The 2,239-nt window shown below is 50.6% G+C and overlaps 1 non-coding gene across 1 annotated transcript; it reads left to right on the top strand.

Annotated features, from left to right (window-relative positions):
- The first annotated feature begins 580 nt into the window (after window positions 1–580).
- Window positions 581–736, top strand: LOC124895232. The gene has a single exon (XR_007051605.1). It is a non-coding gene; the product is annotated as a 5.8S ribosomal RNA (ribosomal RNA).
- The last annotated feature ends 1,503 nt before the right edge of the window (window positions 737–2,239 follow it).

Below are 2,239 nucleotides of genomic sequence, written 5' to 3'. Positions count from 1 at the left end.
TGTGATGCCTTTAGATGTTCTGGACTGCACGCGCGCTACACTGATGTATTCAATGATTTTATAGCCTTGGCCAACAGGCTTGGATAATCTTTGAAATTTCATCATGATGGGGATAGATAATTATAATTGTTGGTCTTCAATGAGGAATTCCTCGTAAGCGCGAGTCATCAGCTCGCGTTGACTGCGTCCCTTCCCCTTGTACATACCGCCTGTCGCTCCTACTAATTGAATGGTACAGTGAAATATTTGGATTGCGGCGATGTGGGTGGTTCACTGCCTGCGACGTCGTGAGAAGTCGATTGAACCTTATCATTTAGAGGAAGGAGAATTCATAACAAGGTTTTCGTAGGTGAACCTGCGGAAGGATCATTGTCGAAACCTGTATAGTAGAATGACCCGTGAACGTGTTTAACAACTTAGGAATCCGCGCCAGCAGGGTGCTACGGCACTCAGCACGAGCACCTCCCCATCGTTCCCGGCGTGGAAAGTGCCAAGGAATACTTCAATCAATAGCTTACCCCTCGCGCCCCATCCGAGACGTGCGTCGGGGGGGACCTATGCTCCTTTTGTAAACAAAAATGACTCTCGGCAATAGATATCTCATCTCTCGCATCGATGAAGAACGTAGGAAAATGTGATACTTGGTGTGAATTGCAGGATCCCATGAACCATAGAGTATTTGAACGCAAGTTGCGCCCGAAGCTATTAGGTCGAGGGCATGTCTTCCTGGGCATCACACAGCGCGTCGCCCCCTCGTATCATGCCTCAATCATGGGGTGCACTATTGTTGTGGGGCGGATACTGGCCTCTCGTGCACCTCGAGCTCGCAGCTGGCCTAAATGCGAGTCCACGTCGACGGACGTCGCGGAAAGTGGTAGTTGTATCTCAACTCTCATTGTTGTCGCGACTATAGCCCATCGCGTGTCTAGACTCCAAGACTCTTTCACGCTTCGGCACTCCGACCGCGACCCCAGGTCACACGGGATTACCCAAAATAGCCTAGCATTAGAATCAGGCGGCTCTGTCACCCGAATTATAGTTTGGAGAAGCGTCCTCAGCGGTGGAGCAGGCCCAACTCCCCTAGAAGTGGGCGCTAGAGAGGGTGAGAGCCCCATTATGCCCGGACCCTGTCGCACCACGGGGCACTATCTACGTGTTGGGTTGTTTGGGAATGTAGCCCAAATCGAGCGGTGAATTCCGTCTAAGGCTAAATACGGGCGATAGACCGATAGCGAATAATTACCACAAGGGAAAGATGAAAAGGACTTTGAAAAGAGAGTCAAAGAGTGATTGAAATTATCGAGAGGGAAGTTGATGGAGGCCGGTGATGCACCCCGGTCGGATGTGGAATGGCGATGAGTCGGTCCGATGATCGACTCAGGGCATAGACCAACATAGATTGGGGGGACACCCAAGGCCCGGGCTCCCGATACGCTCGTTAAATGTCGTCTCCTCAATTGTGGAAGGCAGCGCACACCTCCGACATGCTTTGGCATCTGCGCGCTACGGACGCTGGCCTGTGGGCTCCCTATTTAACCCATCTTGAAAACCAGGATGTGGCGGTCAACGACAATGTTAGGTAGTCAGGAGAAGTTGGAAGGAGCCTTGGGAAGAGTTATCTTTTCTATTTAAAAGACTGCCAACTTTTAAATCAGCTAAGCCGGAGGAAGGGTCCAGCGGCTGGAAGAGCACCGCACTTCGTATGGTGTCCGGTGCACTACCGGTGGACCTTGAAAATCCAAAGGACCTAATGCCATCCATGCCCGGTTGTACTCATTACCACATCAGGTCTCCAAGGGGAACAACCTCTGGTCGATGGAAAAATATATGCAAGGGAAGTCAGCAAAATAGATCCGTAACTTCTGGAAAAGGATTGGCACTGAGGTCTGGGTATGGGGGTCCCAGTCCCAAACCCATTGGCTGTTGGTGGACTACTCGAGCTGCTTCTGTAGCGAGAGCGGGTCGCTGTGTGTCGGTTGGGTGACGGACTAGGAACGGTTCCTTCGGAGGCCTTCCCCGTGCGTCGAATAGCCAACTCAGAACTGGAAAGGACAAGGGGAATCCGACTGTTTAATTAAAACAAAGCATTACGATAGTCCCAACGGATGTTCACGCATTGTGATTTCTGCCCATTGCTCTGAATGTCAAAGTGAAGAAATTTAACCAAGCATGGATAAACGGCGGGAGTAACTATGACTTTCTTATTGTAGTCAAATACCTCGTCATCTAATTAGCGACG

The sequence above is a fragment of the Capsicum annuum genome, unplaced genomic scaffold (assembly GCF_002878395.1).
Source record: "Capsicum annuum cultivar UCD-10X-F1 unplaced genomic scaffold, UCD10Xv1.1 ctg80749, whole genome shotgun sequence".
NCBI classification, from domain to species: domain Eukaryota; kingdom Viridiplantae; phylum Streptophyta; class Magnoliopsida; order Solanales; family Solanaceae; genus Capsicum; species Capsicum annuum.
The sequence above is the reverse complement of the archived record's forward strand: the minus strand, read 5'-3'. Positions and strand labels throughout refer to the sequence as shown.